At 39.8% G+C, this 24,511-nt stretch overlaps 1 protein-coding gene across 2 annotated transcripts in view; it reads right to left on the bottom strand.

The window, feature by feature from the left end:
• RBPJ (recombination signal binding protein for immunoglobulin kappa J region) overlaps positions 1-24,511 on the bottom strand; it is a 143,703-nt gene that overhangs the window by 70,986 nt on the left and 48,206 nt on the right. Inside the window, exon 2 of one of the 2 annotated variants that reach the window (XM_050338686.1) lies at positions 15,295-15,390. The exons of the other annotated variant lie outside the window; for it this stretch is intronic. The gene's annotated coding sequence lies outside the window, so the exon portion shown is untranslated. The remainder of the gene's footprint in view (positions 1-15,294; positions 15,391-24,511) is intronic. 2 annotated transcript variants of the gene reach the window in all.

The raw sequence follows: 24,511 nt of genomic DNA, 5'->3' as shown, positions 1-24,511 counted from the left end.
TAAATATGTTCCCATTGTTTACAGTGTTACTTTTTGTTGTTATAGAAATCCTCTGAAAGGATTATTGGAAGGGTTGTCTTGCCCTAATAAACTCAGGAAACTTTTGTCCCTTATTTGCTGATATTAGTCTGTTTTACTTGCACATTTTAAGCCATTGCACTGGATTAGTGACCGAGTAGAATCTCACTGAACAACAGAACTATGCTTGCTGAGCTTAAATACTAATGCAAAAGTAGCACAAGAGAAAAATGTCATCTTTAAGGTCCTACAGAAGCTCTGGGTAAGATGGAGTAGTGGATTGGAAAGAGACGTGACAGAGAGAGAAATCACAGAAGTTAAGGAAAAACTGGTAGAAAGGCAAAGGGAGAGGCTGTTGCTTCGCTAAATAGAGAGGGATGGCTGAGCAGACAGATCGAATTGCTCCCCAACTCTGTTCTGGCACTTGCGGATCTATTGAAAACAGGCCAGAAGGACATGCTGAATTTGTTGCTCCTGTGTGCCAGCCTTTTCTGCAGCAGCGAGAGAAACCAATCAGTGCTGCTTCAAAAGCAGCTGGAAACTGAGAAAACCCTGGTCCCCCGCTGCCTGGCAAGCAGCAGTACAGGGTCTTCTCAGTTTCCAGCCACTACAGAGGCTCCATTGACAAAATGTGTGCGGCATTTGAAGGAGCACAATGTGACAATGAAAGAACCTGAGGGAGACAAAACAAGAAGGGGGGAGAAAGAGGAAGGGAGGAGAGTTAAATGGGAATGAGGGAGCAACTGAAAGCAGAAAGACAAAAATCAAAAGAAAAATATGTTAATCACTGCAAAGAGGGCAATAAAAATAAATCATCCTTGTCATATTTGACACGTCTGCACTGCTTTATCAATGAATATACTTGTGATAGCAAGACTAGAGAAAATAAGGTAAGACTTTACTAACGTTTGCTCTTACTGCCTATCTCAGATACAGACACTGACTTCAGTCCCCTGCTTTCCCAAATACTGTGATGAAGTACAGAGTGACTGGAAGATGCCAGGTCCCTCACTGGGGACCATGTGGTGCTGTGAACAGACAGTTCACACCCCATTCTCTGCAGAAAGAGTTAAAGAGCCCTGGAAGGCAGGAGGATGGTGTATCTTACTGCTGCTCAGAAAAACCAGGAGAGAACACAAATGAAACAAAGCCATGGAGTGGCTCATTTTCTCCTTTCCCTTGTATTTCATTGCATCAACTGTGAGCAGGCATAACAGAGTGGAAACCAGGGTGTCACTGATGGCTCAGAGCAAAGCAGCATGGCTAGGTTTTATTCCTTTACCACTGTCTGCCTGGTCGTGTGGTAGGATGTCCAAGAGGGGCACCAAGAGCTCAGGGGACGTGCCTGTGGTATGTTAATCTCCCAGCTGTCCTCGCTTGTGGTTCTTGTTCAGGATGAAGAGAAATCTGGGGATGTGAGAACTGGATTTAATTGCAAAACAACTAAACTGAAAGGGGCTCCCCAGATGTCCTCGACATGGCTCATGGACTTTTAGTCCATAGGTCCAGTTTGAGCTCCTTCAAATTAAAATCCCCTGAAACACACATGGGGTGAACATAGTAGGATCTTCAGCACCAACTGTTTCACTCCAGATACCTGCTCTTACTTGGAATAACTCAGCAAAGTAACATGCAAAAGTGAATATTGCTCAGGAGAGAGCACTGACATCTACAGATTTCTGAGAAATCTTGGTACATTCTGAAAGGTCAGAGAAGTGCACCATAAAAACTGAGATAGAAGAATAGAAATGCTGCTGTTAGTTTCAAGAGGCAATATCAGCCAGGAAATGAGAAGGGGGTAAATTGTGTGTGCCCAAGTTGGAAAGGGGTAAGCTCAATTTATGTGCATTTGCCTTTGAGCACCCCGCTGTCATCATCTTAAATCAGTTTTCTTTTTAAGCAAAGGAAGGCCCCTGTCTTGATGACAGAAGTTTTGCAGTTAATAAAACCTTCTTTAAAAATTCTCATTTGTCATTCAGGTTTAAAATAAAATGCTTCCATTTACTCTGTTAACTTGACAGTTACTTTCAGTCTTGAGAAATTATTCCTGTAAAGTAGTTACTGCTTAGATCAAAAAAATAATCTGTTTCTCCAAAGCAAACCTTATTTGAGCATGATCCATGGAATCTACACAATTCCCAGTTTTTAGATCAGTGATCAATTTATATTTCTCTGTAGGAATAGTAGGCAATTGTAGAATGGAACTAATTTTCTTGTGATATTTTTATTAGTGAGTTCCCATGTGTTATAATTTTGAAAGAACCTACAGAGGCTTTAGCAATTGTAAAATGAGACCATCATCATGTCTGATCAGAAATCCCCCATTGTGTACTAGTTTAAGAATGAGATATTGTTTCCTTTATTATTTCATCTGTTCAGTTCACACATGGAGGATCTAAATTGGTACTGTATTTTCAAATTTACCATTTCAGAATGTTTTCATCTGACTATAAGTTAATTTAAAGCAAAGGTATCTCACTTCATCTGTAAAATCTTATCTTTGCATTTTATGTCATTGGAGGAGGTGATAGCAAGTAGAGGAACTACTGTCATGATAAACAAACATGTAGAGATACCTCTCAAAATATTGTGCAAAAACCTATCTGATACTTTTTGTGATTTTGTTTTTTCTTTTTTGTGTTTGTCTCGTGAGCTGGCTACATTAATGAGTAATTCATCATAACAGAAACAGACCACCATATTGAAGTAGTTAGTGCTCAGAATCAGCTTGTTTGTTATAAACATTTCAAGGGATTCAACTTCAGGCTACCTTTAACTCAGTCCCTTGGATTGGCCCTTCTCACCATGCAGGCTGCCCAAACCCAAGGGCCCACTGGCTGTTTTGGACTCCTAATGTCCCTGGTGGAGTGCATTTCATGTGCACTGAGCAGAGCTTCTGGGTTAGTTCCCTGCAAATGGAATGCTTTTTGCACTGAAACTGCTCTGTGAACTGAGCCAATGTGCAGTAAACAGAAATGGTCAGGGGGTGGGATTTGTGACAAAACTGCATTGGTGCTCTGAACCAAAATGCTAATATATAGGCAACCATATATATTCTTGTGGTTTTGGGAAGACACGGAGTATTTTTCTCTAGTGTGCAAATCCAGCAACCCCTGGTAAGTTCTGAGTGTTTAATGATGCAAAGACCAAAACAAGCTAGACTGAATCCTTATGTAAGCAGAGAAATCCTGACATGTGTACTTTACATGTAACTCAGAAGAGCAGATTTTATCAAGTGATAACAATTCTGGTCCCTACAAAAACAATATGAAAAACTGTTTTCTAGCTGCCTGACGAAATAGATGAAATAGTAAATTGAGGAAGTTTTACTTCAATTCTCAAAAAAGAGAAAGTGATGGGTTTGCCAAATCAGGAAAAGAGATTAATTGTCTGTGAGGGCCTTGCTCTACATAGGATTTCATGAGAATATATAAAGAGTGAAGGAAAAAAGAGTTGGAATTGTGTAGGCTTCATTTGAAGCAATGGGCTTGAAAATTCATTCATTTAAATGTTGCATATTAAAATAAATTAATAAGTTCTTTCTTCTCAGCTGAAAAACCCCACAATAGTGATCACTTCCCCTAGCTGACAAACTTTAGGCAGTCTGCAGAAAAAAGGACAGAGATGTGCTAACCTGAAATGCGGATACTTGGGGTCTTTAAGCAACTGATATTTAAAACTTCACCCATATTAAAAGTTTGGTTTTGCTGCCAGACTCAACCTTTCTCTTTTATATCTCAGCTTGCACTTAGACTTCTCTTTTCCTTAAGTTTTAAGCAATTAGTTCAGCACATAAATGTACTTCAGCATCTGAACAAAAAAGAGCATTTTCTTTTCAACTCACTTATTTTGATAGTTTATCTTGAAAAGCAAGCTAATACATTCTACAGCTCCATGAAAAGGCACCTCTGTCTTCTCCTTCCACATTTATCAAGTAAAAAGCTAACCAAAGGCATTCAGTACAAACCTGGAAAAAAGTAGTTAACTTTTATTTGTTCTCACTCCCCTCTACCACAGACAATTACAAGTAACACTAGAAATGCAGATATCCTATAGTACATTGATGTATTGATGATGAGATCAGAAGTCAGAAGTTCTGCATGCTAATTTTGATTTTGTCCGTCATTTCAGCTTTTTTCAAGTCATTACTATGGGAAGCTTCCCTCTTGAGCAAAGGAATATTAATGCTTTGAAGAGCAGAAGAAAGAGTTCAACACCTAACGCTTTGCCTTTCGGATTTATAGTTTATTTGTTTCAGTGAATCATTATTTTGCTCTTAAAGTACTGCTCTGAATTTTGTCTACTACTGCTGGCTAACTTTTTGCACTGAATGTTTTAATTTTGATTAGTCACATTCATTTGTGTAATTTCAGTTCTTTAGCTGGATTGCCAGAGCTCAGGCAAGTTTCTTGTGCAGCTGCTGGTATGAGTACAAAATCTAATTTCAGTTAATTCTTGTGTATATGTTTTTTGCATTTATTCTTAACAAATGATCAGGCACATTTTGTGTAAATGCATGTTTCCAGTAAGCCAATAGAAGGGAATGCAAAGTGAATGGTAAAAAGCATGTGACTGCTAAAAAAGAGAATTCCTTCAGTAGTGTATTCCAGTGGCTTTGTGCTAATGCTCTTGAATTTCTTCCACTGGAGTCTGATCCATAAAGGGATTTGGTTACTTAAAATAGCAATTATGCCTCTTAGTATGTGCTGTTAGAACTTCATCTCAGCTTCTATGTAAGTTTAATAGAGAACACCATATTTACATCACAGATTATACTCACAACCTGCCTTTCAGGCTATTTTGCTGCCTGGAAGGGAGTGGTGGCACCAGAAACCCTGGGCACTGCAGGAAATTGAAGCAAATGCGCTCTGCTGCCACAGACATGCCCGAGCTCACCGAAAGCCTCCTTATTCTGACCTGGAGGATCCCCTGGCACCTGTGGTTGTGCATTTGTACAAATTCAGAGCTGTGTCTGTCAGTTTGCAGGTTACTGCTGTCGAGACCTGACTGATACACCAGCTCTGGTGCAACAACACTGGGGCTCTCCTGAGGACTGTATTTGGTGTGCACGGCAGAAGCAGGAAAGATTTCTCGCTGTAAAAGGCTGCCATCCACTTCTGTGCAATATCCAGTTTGGTCCAGATTCCTGCCAATAGTATTTTGAGGATGGTGTCCCCAGTTGTACTTTTCCTATCCCCAGATGAGAGACTAAGGTTGCACAGGGATCTGGGAGATGCTGCTTCCCAGAGAGCCATGATGCTGTCAGTGAGCTGTGGCTCCAAACTCCTGGTATGTCACACCCTAATTAAAAACAGCTTTGAGAATGTTTCTCACTTGTGCCTTGAAATGTTATTTTAGTTCAGGAAACTTTCAGACACAGTCATGTTCAGCTTCTTTCTGAGTCTGAGAGGATGCAAATCTACATTCTCCACTTCCTAGACATCCTCTGCTTCGGGGCACCTTATCTACCTTTCTAGCTCTGGTTCTAGAACATCACAAGTGTATTTGTTTCCTGATAAGAAGATACTTTTGTAACGTTTTCCACCTCAGTTTTGCAGAAACAGAAGTTTCCCAATAGTCAGACACTGCAGATTTCTTTAGATTTAGTTTTTAATCTGAACTCAAGATGGTCCATAGGGGTAGATAAGGTCTCAGTTCAGTCAGAAAAAACACTAGGAGCTTCATCTCCAAGGTGTTTGTGACTTCCTTCTTTTAATGAAACACAAAAATGTATCTCCCCTTTCACCCCAGATTTACGGCAAGTCTAGAGCTGCAGGAATTGTTACAACTGCATCTCTCAACAAGACATAATTTTAACATTTTAGCAGACTTTTAAAATTTTAATTTGGTCAGTTTTTAAAAGTTTGATCTCTAAAGAAAGTTTGCAGGACTCCTGAGTAATTATTAATGGGTCACCTGGTAAAATCATGGAGATAAATACTTCTTATCCTCAAGTATTACATCCCTACTACAAGTGAATATACAGATACAGGCAGCTCAGGCTTTTACTTTAGCAAAATCCATACAGATTAATTAAAAAACAGGCCCAATACAAATTATGCCAAAAGAAAAAGTCCAAAGCATAAAAAGAAGCCAAAAAAAGAATTACATCATTTCCTTATATCTTCCCTAAGGACAAGAAATTCGAGAGTATGAGTCAGTCTAAAGAAATTAAATAAAACCAGCCCAGCTTTTAGTGACTTTTCCTTGTTCTTACCTTCTGGAGCAGAGCAGGCCATCAAGAACAAGCAGGAGAAATCTGACTGCCTGACAGGTTTTAAAATAGGAACGAAGTTGTACTTGTGAATGGCTTGGCTTTACAATTTGTGACAAGATATAGTGACCAGGAAAAGTGGTCTTGAACACGGGGCAGCATGGCCTTGTGGACATCATATCTACTGCTGCCTGCAGTCAACTACAAAGTAGATGTACTCTACAACTAGTGAGTGAAATATTTTCAAAGCTCTCTGTAGTGAGAAGAACACACACTGCATGTCCTTTTGGATGCTCAAGCCTCTTCTTTATACCTCTGCTTTCTAGTCTGCAATACAGAGGTGCTGTGAGGATGAAGCAGTGGATGACTTATAATTATTTTCTTGGTACAGGGACAGTACATTTTATCCATGACTTATCACTTTGGCATATCACTTGGCCATCTACTTATCTTGCTCTCTGTCCAACATCACAGTTTCAAATATTCTGGTAAATTATATTTAATAATACAACATATTTTCCTGCTTAGTAGTTCAGTCAGTGAGAATTATCTGGAATACTAATTAACTTCCTATGGTGTCGAAATGGTGTTGTCCACTTCTGCTTAAATAATGCTCAAGATAATGAAGGATTGGCTATTTGAGCCACAGGTTCATTTAACATCATCATTCACATTTCCTTTAAAATCAAGGATATTCATGAAATCAGTGTCTCTAAAGACACTCTGATAACATAACTCTATGTTGTTTACACTGGTGGAGAAAACAAAAAAAGCAAGTGGTTAGAACCACAACTCTCCGATATCAGTGAAATCTTTCAGTGATCAAACCTGGTAAGTGCCAGGACTACCCTGGAGCCTCCCAGGCCAGAGTTTACAAGGCAGAAGGCTTAGTTACTCAGCTGAAGTTTGATTGTCCCCCAATTCCTGAGATTTCACTTCAGAGGAAAAAGACTGGGGTGTCCTTTTGCCTATATTTTTATAACTTTTTTAATTTCTACTTTTCACCAGTAATTTGTAGTCTCTTCTACCTTTTTGTATCTGTCCCTATTCCAAAAAGATAATCTGGCAAGCAACATTTAAAGGTCTTCAGCCAAATTAAGAGTGTGTGTAGAACTGATGGAGGACTTGAGAAGGTGGGAGAGGCCTACCTGGCAGTATATATAAATTTTTTTTAATATTTTAGAGCCCAAACCCCCTGAGATTCATTTGACTGTATCACAGCCTCAGTTTTCATTTAAAAATAAGTCCCTCTGAAGAAATACTGGTGCCCATTCTGGTGCCATCTGTGTGCAGTCTCAAACAATAGCTGTGAGAAATGCTAATGTACATCATAAAGTTCTAAAGTGGTCAGTAGCTTCAGAGCTCCCTGACAACTTTATTAAATGACCTCATGTACCAGGACAGGAAAAACATGAAGACTTTATTATACCCTCCAAAACCCTGGCTTTTGCAATAATGATCTCTTTGCCTCTGTCAGCCTATGAGGGGCAAATGGGAATGAACCATGGGATGGGTGCGAGAAGCCAGGACCATGCAATTTCCATGTCATGCTGTGCCTTGGGCAGAAGCTTGCAGTCATCTGACCCTGTCCTCAGCATCTGTTTCCCCGAATTGCAAATAGTTCCATGCTGTTTTATGTCCTGCAAATGCAAATTTACCCTATGACAGAGCGAGTCCTATGTCTGATGGAGAAGATTTCGCCATCCCGTATTGTGTGTGTGCTTTATGCTGCAGGTCCTACGTAAGCCTAAGAAAAACCTTCTGATGTGTACTACTGATTGTTTACATATGTTATCAGAGGGAAAAAAAAACAGGAAAGGAAAGCTGGCAGCGTACGCTGCCAAGAAACCTGGCAGTGGCTGGAATCGCATTTAGATCATTTCCAGTCAATAGACTTTGTTTTCATTTAAAAAAAAAAAAAATCCTTCCTAGAAAGTTACTGCACTATTCTTTTTACTCTGTTACAATTAGTCCAGAGGAAGACTTGCAACGGCTCCTGTCCTTACGACCAAAGCAGGCAACATCAGGAGACGCTTTCAGACAAAAAATGCAAGGTGTGGTAAGATATTGTGTTTTACACAAGTTCAAAATAAGCAATGCTGTTTGGAGCTGTGATCATGGTTCTGTGTGATAAAGGCCTTTTAATGATAATGAAGTCAGGGACCTGTGACGCAAATAGAAATCTATGCCAAAAGCAGAAGATAAAGTTTGGGACCTTGTCATATTTTTCAAGTCAAGCTCTGTGATGGGGCTAAAAAGTACGAGCACTGGAAGGGGGTACTCCAGCTCCCTTATCTAAGAATCACCTGTGGCAGAATGGTCTCTTGGACAGCTGTCAGAAGAGCTAATGGCTTCCCTGAAACAAAATGCTAGAGGGAATAGATACCAAAGCAAGTATAATTAGCGTCTAACTAAGTTGGTGTGTTTAAATCTGTCTTGTGTCAACTATTCTGTGCCCATCCACGTGTCCAGGCGATACTGGAAACTTTGTCAGGGTGAAATAAAAGTTGCAAACTTACATTACCATCTCAAGTACTACAATCCCAGCTAGTCCAGGCCCAAGCCTTGGGAGTCCTTTACTATCAATACAAAGCTGTTCTTATAGGGTTAAACATCTGGGGACTCAAAAGTGCAGTTTTTGAAAATGCTGACTCATTTTTAAATAACAGCCTTAATATTATCTCTGCCTGAAAAGATACAACATAAACAAAAATAAAATGTAAACTTCAATATCAGCATAAATATTAGACATTCATACTAGCATGATCCAGAGGGAAAAAAAAAAGTTCAAATGCAAGCAATCACAGCAATAAAGAGGTCTAGCACAAATTCTGTGTAAGAAGATGCAGTGTTATTGGCATCAATGTTTCTTCTGACATCTTAGTCAACAGAAGCACAAGGATGGCAGAGGCAATGCTACAGAGGAAGTAGGGCAGTGATAAATGCACTTCACATCCAGCATCAGATTCCAAAACAGAAGGATTATTTTCTGTACTCATGTAGAAAAGTGACAAAAGCTATCTGCTTTTGACATCTAAATGAGACATTGAGGAGACTAAAGTCAGCATCCCAGTTTTACTGTGGCATCCCTAGAGAAGGGAAGACAAATAGCACCTATGAGATGCTGAAGTAGCCTATAGGTTACAGCATACGCTCCTTCCCTCTGCCCTCTCTGGTCATTTGGAAGTCACACAACATAGGGTCGTGTCAGAGATTCTGGCTGTTAAGTCACCTGCTCCAATGCACCGATGCAAGGCATAAAAAGTTGTCAATGATACAGGAAAATCAAAGTAATGCTTGTAGGCTGAGATGTCAAGGAAAACCACAGCTGAAAAAGAAATAAAAAAAATTATGCTACACAGTCAGAACTTGGTGGAAGCTATCAGCTTCTGCTGTGTTTTTCTTGTGAGAAGGACAAAGATGTTTTCTGCTAAAGGCTGACAATGGTAGGACATTGGCGTACAGAAATTTCATATCTGGAGGTATTCCAGACCAACAGAAGTGGAAAAGAAAACAACCTTGAAATAAATGGACTTCTGTGCCCAAATCTTCATCCAAAAGATCTAATCCTGGTCTGAGCTGCTTCAGACAGCAACAGTCATTGGTGCCAGAGTCCCAAACATACCCCTGTCTGTGAACTTTTTACAGGTTTAGGAGTAGAGGGAAAAGTTGGATGAGCTAATTCTGGCTGAGGTTATCATGGTTCCCAGTGCAGGCTGACTTGAAATATTTTTGAACTTAGCTTCTCTGCAAGAACTGTCTGACGTCCTTCCAGGAGAAGAGTGGAAGTGGACCGGCACTGTTAATAATTTTACAGAAATCCATCCTCTACCTTGACTTCACACTCATGACTCGTGCAAATGTCAGACAGGCTGTGGCTCAGCGCCAGCACATGGTAATGGTAGCAAGAACTCCTTCTCGTAGTTTCTTTAATTCACTGTTTCCCTTACAGATCTGAGAAAAGATGAATCAAAACTAATTGCTTGCTTAAAAAGTAATACTGGCTTACTCATTAAACCTTGTTGAGGCACTGGATGCAGGCACTTAAATGATCTGGAAAATATGAAAAGAACTTGGCTGGGGAACCAAAACAGAGCTGATACGTGGTAATGGCAAAAACAGAAGTAGAAGATATATAATAAAGGCAAATTCCTATTGAATGCCTCTTTGTCTTGCTTTAAAGAAATACAGAGAAGCACTCAAGTTGCACAGATAACTAGCCAGTGTTTCTCACTGCCAAGCTCAAGGAAAGAAGGAAATGCTTCAAGGGTTAGTTCCTGACTATATGGAATATTGCTGAACTGAAAGCAGTCAGCTGGAGTTCATCCTGATAGTCCCACAAACCATTTTATCACAAAAATGTACTGTAATCAGTAATAAGCAGTCACAGTATTTTCCCACCACTTTTGTGCTTTATAGGCACGTAGGGAAAGGGGGAGAGAGACTACAGTGTGGGGTTCATGCTGCATGTGAATAATGTGTCTTGTGGAAAGAGAAAAATAAAGAACTATGGTTGCATGTGAACTTCAGCTCTTACTCCTGCCTACTGATTGTTTGTTCTGTTAGTCAGGGCAGTGTTTGCATAGTTGTTCATGTACTGCACTGAAGAATTAAAGGTGAGTCAATAAACTGATGGATGTTACATTCTGTAATGTCTGCATCTGCTTCCACTGCTACACTACCAGCTGGGGAGAGACTCTAGAAGCATCAGTCCTGCTTCACAAGCTGGTCACTAGTTTGGTGAGGGCAGAATTTCTCCTATTTACAGGAGTAGGAAATTAGAAGAAGCAGAGTATTATAGCTTCAGAGAAACTGATATTGGCTACTTTCAGAGATAAGGGTATTAACTTGGCTTTCAACCAAGATCTACAAGAATGCAGTTTTAAGATCTGTTTTCTCTTTATGGTAATCTGTATTTCAGTGTGATGTTTTGTAATGTGTTTGATATATAGATTTCATTGTCTCAGTGTAAGGATAAAACTGTATTGTCTTAAAAAACTAGATAAGTTGTGCTTCAACTTCACAGTTTAGATTCAGGAGTACAAATGCTCTCATCTTGTATTCAGTTCCCACAATGAAGTGCATACCTGCTTTATTTGGGTCCTTTGAAGAATGACATTGAAAAAAAATTCAATGTAGTCATAGTAGAGTCAAAGGCGAAATGACACATTGTGGTTTCTAGTTCAGGTAAGTTCTTACACTGTTGTTCTTCTACTAGTTCACTTCCAGCCGACACATGATGTATAAATAGTTGTTAATGTGTTATGACCCAGTAATTAGAAAGAAAATCCCAGTCTTGGCTACAGCAAGATAATTAAGATGAGTATGAAGGGGTTTTATCCTATTTTGTGGGGTTACAATCATAGGATTGATGGCATTACAGCCAATTACTTTCCTGGCACTTTAGAGACACATTTACTAACTCTGTGAAATTGTGATACAGTGTGAGGGATTTGTATTTTCCTCTTAACATATCTCATCCCTGTAGTCAGGATGGAAGAATTGGTTCAGAGGTCAGTTAGTCATTTTTCTTTTAAAAAGTTAGAAAATTTTTCTATGAATTTTGCTACTCTGCTCTTGTGAAACCCCACCTGGAATACTGTGTCCAGTTCTGGGGCCCTGACACAAGAAGGACATGGACCTGTAGGACAAGTCCAGAAGATGCCATGAAGGTCATCAAAGGGCTGGAGCACCTCTCCTGTGAAGGCAGGCTGAGAGAATTCGAGCTGTTCAGTCTGGAGAAGAGAAAGCTCTAGGGAGACCTAATAGCACCTTCCAGTAGCTAAAGGGGGCTTACAAGAAATCTGGAGACGAACTCTCTACAAGGACATGCAGTGATAGGACTTTATACTGAAAGAGGTAGGTTTAGATTAGATATTAGGAAGAAATTCCATACCTTGAGAGCAGTGAGTTAGCACTCACTAACTAATGATTGGGTTGGATTCCTTCCAACCCAAACCATTCTGTGATTCTATGAAATTTGTCAAAGCTGAAGTGCTCTCTCCTTGGTGGGCTGCAGTGGCATTGTTGTGAGGTTTCTGTCTAGGAGTCCATGGTCCTAGAACCCACAGTTCCACAACAGCCCAGTGCCCAGGCTGTCCTGGGGACAGAGAAGATTTGGCATCCTACTTGAGCCAAGAGCTTCCTTAAGCCTTGGAAGCTCTGGCTTTTAGCTCTATTTTGGCCTCCATCTTTGTAGCAGTTAGTTTGCAACCCCAGCTCAAGCCAAAATTTACCTGCCTGTGAGACATCCTACCACAGAGGAAGCTGTAGACGTTCATTGCTAATTCAGGTTGACCTGGGCCGAGGATCCCAGGGTTTCCAGGCTCCCAGTCCATCTGGCTTTGGGATTACGCTTCAATCCAGTTTTAGAAGACTCCAAAGCTGCCATTTGCTTGAACATCTAGTGTTGCCTTAGTTTCAGTACTGGTTTTATCTACCTTCTGCCATTAGCAGTGTATAAATAGGTTTAGATGATTCTGGGGTGCTTTGCTTACCAAACCGGGAAGCCCCTGCAGCCATTGCGCTGGGTCGGATGAGTAGGAAAAGTAGAACACAGCATCACTGCTACCATATCTCTCTGCAAGGCTTCTGAAAAAAATTAAGCATAGCTTCCTGCTTTAGCAGGAAACTTCCTGTTACTTATAGAGTTCTCTCTGTCCCCTAACACAAGGTGTTAAGTTTTTAACTGAAGTGTAATGTGTCAAGTGTTATACCTCCATGAAGTTGGACCAATTCTCATTTCCATTGCTTCATTCTCATGGGTACTAGGAGTGGCATGACCAGAAAAGCAAAATGAGGAAGGTTTTTGGTAATTGTTTTCTGCTAGAAAATTTTTTTTCTTATATTAAAATGAATTTTGGAGGGCAAGAGGTGGGGAGAGTCTCTTATGTAATATACCTTCATCACACTGCATGTACTGTCAGCTATCTATTTTGCCTCCAGCCAAGTCTTCAGGAATAGGGCCTTTAACTTTGCAGATATTTGAAGCTTCGAGGCTGTAAACAAGACATGGGAGAATATTATTTCTTTTGAGGGTTAAGCTAGAAAAGAAGAGTGTGGTAAGGCAGAATGGTATTTGGCACTGCAACACATTGGGGCTAAAAATTAGGAGACTGTTATTTTTTCTTCCTCTTTAATATTTTAATTTTCTTGGCAAGTGTGTCCATTCCTGTATCCTCAGTGGGATAAAGTTTAGCTATTAGAGTGTTTGGAGTAGCAGGACAGAAAGTGTGATGTAGGACTTCTTACTGCAAATCTTACTGCAAATCTACTAGTACCAACTGCAGTTGAATTTGCAAAGGTACAAGCATGAGAAGGGGCAATCTGGCTCCAGAGGCAAACTGTTATTTTACTGGTGTGGACCCAAGGAATCTAAAACCCCAGAAAACAGCAACCAGCAAGTGTCTGTGCTGTGGCTTTTCTTTAGGGAGTGAAGGTATGAACCCAAGCCAAGATATTTTTCTTGGTCTGTATTACCACCATGAGAGACTTGCTCATCAGGAACAGCTGTGTACAGGTTCTTTTCATTTTAAGCGATAAACAAGAAGAAGAGTATCAAAAGTCCTGCACAAGCATGTGTTTCCTGCAAAACTGTGTCCTTTCTCCCCTTCCTTGGCACCAATAGATGGAACAAACCTTTCCTACTTACAGAGGTGCAGTAGGTTTCTCTGCAGAACGTTTTCATTGCCTCACCCCAACTGTTTTGGCTTTTGAGGTAAGAGTGGTTTAATTTTTCAGATCTGCTAGGATTTGGCCTGCATGTTTTGTTTTCCTTTTCCTGTGTTATTGCAGACTTGTGCCCTTCTTGCTTATTTATTGATTGGCAGCCAGATAATGACACTCAAGAAGATTTTTTTGCCATGTATTTTTTGAGGAGTGTTTTTTCCATGGCAGAAAAACCAAAGGCAGTGAAATGAGTTTAAAAGTTTAGTCACAAGCATTGGTTTTGTTCAGAATAACTTTCAATTTTCTCACTTCAAAATACAAACAGCCAGAACTGTTTTAACAACAATGGTGTCATAACAAGTCCCAGATTTGTTCATTGATATCCAGCCTGCTTTTAATTGTCTGAGTGTTATAAAAGTAAATTCAAAAGTTTTGAATTAGCAGAGTTTAAAAATCTGTGCAAATCTGGAACTAATAAGGCTTGTACTGAATGTTTGTTCTAGCAAGTAAGGCCATTTCAAAATATATTCATTTGTGGCCATTGCAATCTGAAGTTTTGGCCTGAATTGACTTTGTAGAGAACTGGGGTACATTATGTATGATGTTAAGAGAGAAGCCAAGCCCAAAACTCAAGACAATAGACAATGCTAGATGTGATCAGGGAAATAGAGCCTGATAATGTCAGAGTGGTGAGGAAACTGTAACCCTATTGCTATAAAACAACATATAAACAAAGGCACCAAATGGATGGGGTAGATGTACTTTTGAGAATTGCATGTAAGGAAAGTATCACTAATTAGGGTAGCAGAAGAGGTGGAAAAAACCCCATATGAATTTGTGCAATCACCTGTCACTAACTAACCTAAAGTCAAATGAAAGTTATTGTGTGGCTAGATAGAAAGCAGGATTACTAAAAGTATTAAAATGAAGCAATTCAGCTTTTCTATTACAGCTACAGATAGAAGCCATAAAGTGAAAGAATAATCAGGGAGATTTTGAACCTAGTAATCATTAGATCAATAAAAAAGAATTTGTTTAGGACAACTGGGAAATTAAGAATGTAAAAGCAAGCACAAAAGTGATGTTTTGGCCAGGAGCGTCTGGACAGGGAAAATAATTTTTTTTCTAATGTCAGCAGAAAAGTTTGTCTAAATGTCAGCAGCAAGAAGAAAATGTGAAATCATCAGCAAAAAGAAACATTTATCATTCCTGAACTTCCATGTCACCTATGGCAACTTCTGGGAACAAGCTTTTCTGCAGGGAGTATTATGAATATTTACTGGCAATAGATTTCAAATATTTTTAAACATCTCCCTGAAAACAAAATGTATCATTGGATGTCCGGAATGGCCTTCTGTATCTGAAAGAAGAAAACACTTGAACAGTACACCTACTTTTATGCAAGATCCAGAAAGATTTTCAAAAAACCAAAGGCTGAGGAGGGTGGGCTTTCCTGGTTTTCCTGTACAGACACAGTTGATCCCACAATACTGAAAAAAATGAATGCAATGTGGTCTTATTAATCACAGCGAAGCAGGTTTTTAGGAACCCTTTAAAAACCATGAATCAAGTAAAAAAGGTAGACAAACTCATAGCAGTTTATTAGCAGATAAATGTGGAACTCCTCCTCTGGTAAGTGTGGTGACACTCTGGTGTGTACCCGTTCTACCAGGTCCTACAAGTCCAACTGGCTTATACCACCCTGAAACTGTAAGGGCTGGAAAATGTCAGCAGCAACTCCTCATCTCCTTGAAGCATGTGAAACTTTCAGATGAGGCCACCACAGTCCAACCACTCAGTCTGCAAGGCAGCTTATGTAGCCACAGCAGAGGACTGGATTGTCCCCTACCAGCCCACGTGGCCGTAAGAGCCTCTGCTGCTGTGAAATGCCCCTTCTGACCAGCTCAGAGAGGGACCTTGCCCTCCTCCACTCTGTCCCTTCCTCACGGAATGCTTGGTGGTGGTGCTGTATCCAAGATGCTGCCAGGAGCTCTTCATGGTACTACACCCTGCTCCTCATTTTTTGGGATCAGGCAGAGTTCTGGGCTGAGGTTGATAGAAAGCTCCTACGTTGTTGGACAAAGGTCTGCCTCTGCTGGCAGGATGAAGTATGAGGTCCTTATCCTTGCATGCTCTAAACCCAAAACAAGTTACTCCTTACAAAGAAAAGATGATTGACCCACAGCTAAAGACTAGGGGCAAGTAGGTATTTTTCTGCCTACCAAGGTATGAGTGGAAGTGCTTATTTTGGAGCTACACAAAAGAAATTGGATTGACCAAAGTGTTTCTTTGAGATAATGTTTTGGGTTTCTTTGTTGGTTTTTTTTTTTGTTAATTGTGACACTAGCTGCATGAAACATATATCCTACCACAGAATCCATGCTAGAACTCTTGTGAAATTGAAAAGCATGGCATAGCTTAAGACCACAATAATTCAGTGTCTGGAAGAACTAGACCCAGCTTCATTTGAGTGCAAATCAGTAAATTGTATAAATTCATATTTTTCTGCATAGAAAAAGACCTGAAGGACTCTCAGAATGTCTAAAAAAGACAATAGCCTTTTTTGTATTTTTGTAACAAATTCGTGCTCTGTAATATGCTCAGTTTTTCATCTTACAGCCTGATTACCAGATACTGGACTATATCCACCATGGTCTTTTTTAAGAACACTACTTCAAGAAAAGCTAAAGGAAACTTGCCTCAGTTTTGTGATGATCAGAGGCATTCCTGTTTACAGAAACATACCTCTGAGTTTTAAGAAGGCAGTAAGCAAATGGCACGATCCCTTGTCACATCCAGGATTACCACGTAATACACTCAGTAAAGGGGATTTAAGCCACTGCTCTCTGTTGTGCAACAGGATAGGTTAAGTATGTGGAGGCACAAAGAGGAACTGCTTCAGAGCTTTAGAGACTGTCTTGGGCCACTGAAACGGTAAAAGTGGGGAGATGGCAGCACTAGCTCCACCCAGTGCAATGAATAACCAGAATTCTTAGCAAATAGGCACATGTGGTGTTTTTTAGGAGTTAACATTGGAAATTATAATCAGCTCCAACCACTTCACCCTCAAGCTAGGAAACCAAAAATCCTAAAGGAAAAAACAAACCAGCAGCATCAGCGTATCATATAAGCCTGTTAAAAATCAGCCTACACAACAGCTCCAGAAATTTAAAGACTGTGAAAATAAACCAAATTTTACTATTCAATATCTAAGCAAGAGGCTTCACCATTACCTAATGGCCAGCCAAAGCTGATAGCACTATGCAGTAATATTTAAAGAACACCTTGAGAGTACTATTTAGAACAGAGACTGTTACTCGAAACTTTGAAATGTGCAGGTTCCACTTACTGAGGTTGCTGAAGCTTAGTTGAAAACTTGACTTTTTGCCATATGGCTTGCCTTTCTACATGTTATCTAAAGTTCCTATAGGGTGTCTTACAAAATGAAGCCCAGATTCTGGAATATAACCCTTGACTGGAATTGTGAAAATCTCTTCCCAAGGGAGATAAACATTTGCATTTCCTCTTCTGGGTTTGCGTATTTCTGGATATATTTTTACAATGGAAAATTCAGGAATATTTGACAAGTTCTGTTAAGGAAAAGGTTTCTTAAGGAAAAGGTTAAATAAATCTCATGCCTTTGCAATGATTCAATGGATTTATGATTATAGAACCCACGTTCATGAAATTCTGAACCCAACACAATTTTTATTGTGATGGGTTGGAAGACCAGACATTTTATCAACAAACAAGAGGTTCTGCAAATTTCTTTTAATCATACTGCATAATTCTCTTTTCTTAGTCTCAAGTTAAATTTCAGCGATCCAGAAAAATCCGAAGTGCCAATTTTTTATATAAGATTTGTCAAGTACCTTTTTGTGTACATTTATCACACACATATGCACATGTGCATGCACTCACATTCTCTTTGCTATCATTTCACCATTAGGTTCTATATAAAAGCTGCAGAGGTTCTTCAGATAATTTCTGATGGCTCAGAATACCCACTGAGACTGGAAGCAAGCCAGAGTTTCTGGAAACCAAAATCCTCTCATTTTAATAGTTTTGAAAATCCTTGGCGTTTAGCTTTGAACTTTAACCAAGAAAAGTTATATCTTATAAACAATGGCATTTGTTGATTGGATGAAGAACTAGATCAATATTGATTTTGGCAACTTGTTTTGGCTGGGTTTGCATGAAGGAATATGCTGGTTGTGGTGTTAAAAAGTTATGTCAGTTCCTCAACATGCGCCTCTTTTCCTTGGAGCATTGCCTGAAAATTAGTTTCCAAAGTTACTTCCAGAAGTTAACCTAGGGGCTATCTATTATTGTGAGCTAACAACAGCCTTCTGCTGAGCTATCAGCATGTATGAAATAAAACCATTCAAGAAGGCAGATTAAAAACATATAAAACAATGGATTTTTGTTTCACAGAAGTGCTAAAGCATAGGACCCAATTTTTATTTCCACTGAGTCTGATTTACACTGTTCTTTCAATTTAAAAGGAGCTGTAAAGTAAATAAGTAGAGTGATAGCAACAAGATTTTAGGCACTATGGGAATTACCTAGTTGACACACAGCAAAATAAGAGCCTTAGGATTTACATGAATCAGTTCCTGATTCAAGAGCAGCACCATGAATGAATTAAAATGTATCTGTTAGAGAAAATGTGCCGTTTTCATTACAAAGTTTCCACTGAGACAGAATCTACTGCAAGCTGATAAACTGCTACATCACAACTAAAATTTTCATCTTCTTTTGATTTCAATTTTACTCGTTTCAGCTTCCAACTCTTTGAGCCTCTGATAGAACTGCTACAGGAAAGAGTCACGTTGAAAGTGACTATCTATTTATACATCTATCCATCTACCTACTGATCTTCCATTTCCTGTATATGCTGTTAGTTCACATATCTTCCTCCTCTCTTGGTGCTCAGCCCTCTGATGTATTTCCAGAAAGCAATCATATCACATCCTACCCTTTTTTTTTGCTATGATAAACAAGACAAGCTCCTTCATGCCTGTTCTACCAGAACAATTTTCTTCATTTCATCCAGGAGCCTGCTCTACCCATGCACAAGTTTAAGTTCTCAAACATGAGTGAACAAATTTTCCAGATAACATCAATATTCTTGACAAATAGCATTAATATTTTCTCATTTTAAAAAAGAACTTCCCTCACATGATTCATTCTGAGATTACTTGTCCCTTTTTACATTCAGGTCGCTTTGTTCCTCTGACTGCATCCTGTGGCTGACTAGCCCTTTCGTTTGTGGTTTTATTCTTGCTGTGCCCTGGTGAGGAATGCCACTTTACAACAGAAATTCATGTTCTTTGACACAGAGGATGGAATTAATCTCCTTTGTCTTTAGGGACTTTCAGAGAGTGATTTAGTCTGTCCTGAGAGAGGAGTCCAAGACACCAGAGCAGCTGCTATGGTGTTCCTTTAAAGATTTTGTGATAGCATTGTCCTGTAAGTTCTTTCATTATTTCAGAAATCCTTTCCAGTGTACACTCAGTTAAGTGTAAGTTATGCATTTCCAAATCTAATAATTTCAAGAAAAGGAGAGAAAATATTCTACAAGTAAGTTGGCCCATTTTTTTTACCTTACAAGAAAAATTTCAGCCAGTTTTATAAGTCCAGCACTTCTTGCAGTCATTCACAGTCTGCTGTTTGAGTTTTGATCAGTGCTAGTTTTGATGGCAGGATTTGTTATCGGTTTGAAGTGATATGTGATAGAAGATTCTTTAGCATTTTATTCTAGGTTTGGCTAGAGAGATGAAGTTCTCCAACCCTCTTTACCTGAAATGATGCTTTTAAATGATGATGAGAGCAGAAATAATTTCCTTATTGCTCCAGAATTTGTCAGATGCCTGTAGGAGCAAGCTGTACCATGGGATTTCTGTGTCTCTGCCCCTGACCTCAAGTTGCCAAAGTCAATGTTCAGAGCACACAAAAGTGGGGGAAAAAAATTCCTTCTCCAAGGGCGAAAATGAAATTTGTTTACTTTTTTAGACCTTACTTCTTTTGCCCCTGTGTACTCAATCCTAATGCGTGTTAAAAAAACCTGACTTACTAGGCCCAGTCCATGGTACTAAAATCAATCCAGAATTCTAAAGAATCCCTCAGAAATTTGCAGGTGACATGCCAGCTGTGTAGCCTGGCTTCTTCTCTAATGCACAGTGCGTTTGATGCAATAGTGTCATTGCCACTGAAGCCACACCAGCCCCTTGGCCAGAGCTGGTCTTGCTGGGGGCAGTGCCTGCACGGGATTCAGCAGAAGCAACAGTCCACAACCATCTCAGTTGGACCAAAGTGGAGCTGTTGGGAAAAAACTATTTTTTTCTGCTGGACTTTCAGGGGAGGCCTCAGATCATATCTTCTAGGTCTTGTACTTGTGTTTATTGGATCAGAAAGCCCTTTATCATCAAATTTTTTCTTCCTCAATGAGCATAACTTGCAGACTCTCCCCTTACTTTATTCCCTATCTAATACATAGGTTGAGCTCCTTTGAGCTCCTTGAGTTCCTTGAGCTCCTCTTTGCACATACTCCATTTCTTTAACCGTTGCTTTGAATCCTCTTTGAGTTCTCTCCAATTTTTTTTAGGTCACATTTGAAAGGTAATAACAAGAACTGCACTGTTGTAGAAGCTGTTGAAGCAATGCCAGCTGCAGAAACTCTCAGCCAACTCAATTGCTTGTCTTCTCAGGTTGGTGTTTTACATACTGAATTCCACCACTTAACTCCACCCTCCTACTAAGAGGCTGAAATAATCAATGAAATTATCAGTCATCCTCAAGATCCTCATTAAAGGCCCACAGATATGAGAAATTGGTTCCCCAGCCATGCAAAAGGCATGTCAACCCACACATGCCAGGTCACAGTGCAGAGAGATTCGGATGTTCAGTCTCCCCACAGCTCCTTGGAGGCACTTGCAGGCAGGTGGGAACCAACATACACTTTAGCCTCATGCTTGAAGTGAAGAACTAGACAACAGCCACTTTGAGGTGCTTCACAGCATGTACCTCCTATACAATGAAAACATATCCAGAGAGACACTCAGACTCTGCTTAGAGCCCCAAAACCATAGCCAAATGTCTCACTGAGAGAAAATAGCTAGAAATACGAATTGAATCCACAGTCTCTTCACCTTCTGATATAAGGTTTCCCAAAACTAGGTATGAAGGGCTGGTAAAATATAAAATTACATAGTTCTGCTTCTTTATAGCACCAGGGACAGGTTGTTAAATTGACAATTCTTAAATAAAGTCTACCTCTCTAGAAAATATATTGCTAAAAGAGCTATTAAGTGGGTCAGAAGCAGAGTAAGTGCAAAAAGGTTTAAGGCTATGTTTAAATTGAATGATAAGCACTTGCAAGACTTGTGTTGAGTCTGGTTTACAGTATCAGCATGTAATGATCTTGCAGTGCTTTGACCTCCTGAGGCACAGAATTGACAGTCTCCTACTTTATGCCCATTCCTTTGTATCCTTCTGGCTTTTGGGCTGAACTCTGTTATTTTTAGCTTGAAGTGGAAAAAGGAACTTATTCAGATCTTTCATCTGAAATTCACTAACTACCTAAAGAGCAGACTTCCTGGTTCATGCATGGAGCAGGTCATATTCCTCTTTCGCTATGACTGTCAGGTCTGTCATGTAACCTCCAAAAACCCACTGCAGAGAAATTCAGACCGATTTTAGAGAAGTCGTTTACTTTTGCTAAATATAAAAGGGCAGGGACTTGCTTTTAAAGACTGAAATTTTGCTTTAAAAGTGATCTTAGTAAGAGAACAAAAATGAGTCAATAGCATATGGAACATATATTATGTGTGAGACATCTTACCCACGCAAGGGGAGAGGAGATACAGAGAGGAGTTTTGCCTGCACTTAAAACGACTTTCAAAAGCTTACTTCTCCTTGCCTTGCAGGACAGCACATTTTTTTGTTCATACACAAAACCAATCATGTGTAACCAATCTCCTAACCAAGCAGGCAACTCAACAACATCCTCCTGTCTAAGCATGACCACTTTGAGTGGCATTGCCAGTACAATCTACCAATAGAAACATATGAAGTTGCCAAGTTCGTCTGAGTTTCAGGATAGTTCTTAACACAGGCTGCCTCCCACCTCCCATCCTTCTGTGGCAGCAGCAGAAAAAGGAAGTGACTGGAAAGCTTCTGACCCAAACAGCTCTCAGCTGCACTTGAGGCCTTCTGTAACTCACAGAGCCCCAGCATCAGCTCTGTGATCTCTCCCATTTCTCACCATCCCTCTGGACTGTTGTGCTTTCCAAACAAGGATGTGACTTATAGGAGGGAAACAGGATAAAAGCAGGAATGGGAATAAAAGTATGGAATCACATGGCCAGTTGGCATTGACCAAGTTTAAAAATCACAAAGTTGTCAGAAAGAGAGATCTGAGGTACTAGACAGGTCTAGTAACCTTTACAAGAAACACCCACATGCTCTTCTGTCTTCTAACATTTTCTCCTTTACGTGTGTGCATGGTGGGAGGAAGCTATTACTGCTTTCGTTTTACACATGAAGAACTGAGACTAATGCTTATAACTAAGCAACCTGGTGCAGAAAAACATAAATCTACCAAGCTCAACCATGTAGCAGCAAAACAGGCATTGGGCAAACACCAGCCATGCTTGCTTAGCTAGTCAGCCCTGCTGGAAAGAAACCTGTGCTTTGCTAATGAGATTATCCTGCTCCCAGAAACCAGCATTTCTCATTCAGGGACTATCCTTCAGTATTTGAAATTTGGCTTTAGAAATTGTCTTGGTATGAAAAGGTTTAGAGCTGGCTTGGTCATGTCTGCATGGAAAGGTACCCAAAGGAACTGGACGGATCATCCAAAAAGTACTGAAGACTTCCAGAGGAAGTCAGGGCAGAGGAAGCAACTGTAGCCACATCTGTTTGCCAAACTAACCCCCAAACCAACGAAACGTGTGCTGCTCTGCCAATGGAGACTCTCACTCACATGAAAAAGCTTTGACTTGGGCTCCTGGGTATGTCAATGGCTCCACTGAAATTATACTACTGTTTTCATAAGCTATTTATTTCCTGTTAATACCTTGGAAAAATTCTTAGAAGAGACTTAAATGAAGACAGTATTGCAACTTGGCAAGTTCACTTCAAAATTCATTAGTGCTCGCTTTCTATTTTCCTTTCCAGAGCTCTGGTGCCTGTCATCAATAGTCAAAGGGAGAGATGGGGGTGTTTTTTTTGATTCTGATTCTACAGAGGAAAATCCTATTGGCTGCAATGTTTGGCCTTAAAAAATTATTGAATTTCCCCTAGGAAGCTGCAAATTTCAAATATTCTGTGCTGATACATTTTTAAGTCTGCCCAGATGTAAAATGTTTACATGAATTAACTTCACTTTTTGAGTACCTGAGACAGAAAGATTTCCTAATTAAAGGAGATATATTCTGCATTATTCTTTCCTATCTATTGTGATTCAATACATATAATCAATCTATTTTCCTTCTGTCATGGATTGCAGAGATCATTCAACCGTGGTGATTTAACATAGTGCAGTGCTGTGTTTGTACAGAAACACTGCACAAGGGAGATTCCAAAGGGATTTTAGCAACCCCCATCTAACAGGATTTATTGAATAACATTAACTTGGCCATAGGCAAAAGAATTTCCTTTTGGCAGTTTTTTTCTCCAAAGAAAACACAAAAAGTGGAAGTTAGATAGTACTGTTATTAGAGCTTTGTTGCAGCGAGGGACAAAGTGGTGTTCACAACAGCATGGATACAGCAGCATTTCGGACACAGCTCCTCTACTGGACCTTCATTTGTTCAGCCTCTTTTCTAGATTCAGGTCTTCAAGGAGCTGATCCCTCTCTTGGACCATATCCCACTTCCTTTTCTTAGAATCCTCTATGTCATTGGAAGTTTGGGAGGCCAGAGAGCAAGCAATGAGTTCAATATTGAGGTTTTTGGTTTGAGTGTCAGTTACTAAAGAGATGCTTGAAAATGTTAAGGTTTACTCTGTGTGAAGTTCTAATGGGAATAACAAGATGAAGACTGAACAATCCTGTTAAAAACAATCCACAAGCAAAAAAAGCCACCCATACTTGTCCTCGGCTGCAACCTGAATGGATTTGGAAGCACCAGAACACAGCAGGTCTGTTTCATGCACTCACTAAAGCCAGGGAGAAGTGTTAATATTTTCATAGAAAACATTTCAAAATAATCCCCCTTCTGCAACAGCTTTTGGATTCTCAGGGTTGTGGTTTTTATGGGATTTTTTTTGGTTTGTGTTTTTTTCCCTTCCTCTCCTTTCATTTCACCTTTACTGGTGCAAGAGAAGAGAGCAGGAAGGTGGCAAGTGATCTAGCTAGTTAGATGCATGGGTAGGTATCTTGCACTAACAGGACAGTAAGTAGTTAAGGTAATCAGGCCTGTTGAACTGACATTTAGTTTTCAAAGATTCCCTCCCATAAATCCAGCACAAGTCAGACTCGTGCTTCAGTTCCAGTGAGTGACATGCTGTGCTGGAGGCATTCATGGAGCTAATGGTACAGTGTGACACTATTTGCAGTCCAGCTGAGAGAATGTGCATTCCTGATTCATTGAAAACACAAGACAGATT

This window comes from Myiozetetes cayanensis, unplaced genomic scaffold, assembly GCF_022539395.1.
Source record: "Myiozetetes cayanensis isolate MyiCay16 unplaced genomic scaffold, myiCay2020 scf7, whole genome shotgun sequence".
NCBI lineage: Eukaryota > Metazoa > Chordata > Aves > Passeriformes > Tyrannidae > Myiozetetes > Myiozetetes cayanensis.
The sequence above is the reverse complement of the archived record's forward strand: the minus strand, read 5'-3'. Positions and strand labels throughout refer to the sequence as shown.